This window comes from Apis dorsata, unplaced genomic scaffold (assembly GCF_000469605.1).
Source record: "Apis dorsata unplaced genomic scaffold, Apis dorsata 1.3 scaffold_483, whole genome shotgun sequence".
In the NCBI taxonomy this organism is placed as follows: Eukaryota; Metazoa; Arthropoda; class Insecta; order Hymenoptera; family Apidae; genus Apis; species Apis dorsata.
The window spans coordinates 150,189-150,449 of NW_006263718.1; positions in this window are offsets into that span (position 1 = coordinate 150,189).

A 261-nucleotide genomic window follows, 5' to 3' on the forward strand; every position below is an offset into this window, starting at 1 on the left:
TTATTTATATTTATATTAATTTATAATATAAATAAATTAATATATAGAAAACTTTATATCTTATAATTGTAAAAACTTGATCCCAATATATCTAGATTTTGATCACATGATTTTGTTGACATCTAATAATTTGATTCGTTGAATGAGGTATAGTTTAATCAACATATGTTTAAAAGTACAATGTTTATAATTCATATCTGAATTTTAATGATTTTAATATTTTTTTTTACTTAACTGCAATAATTTATATATTTCTAATTT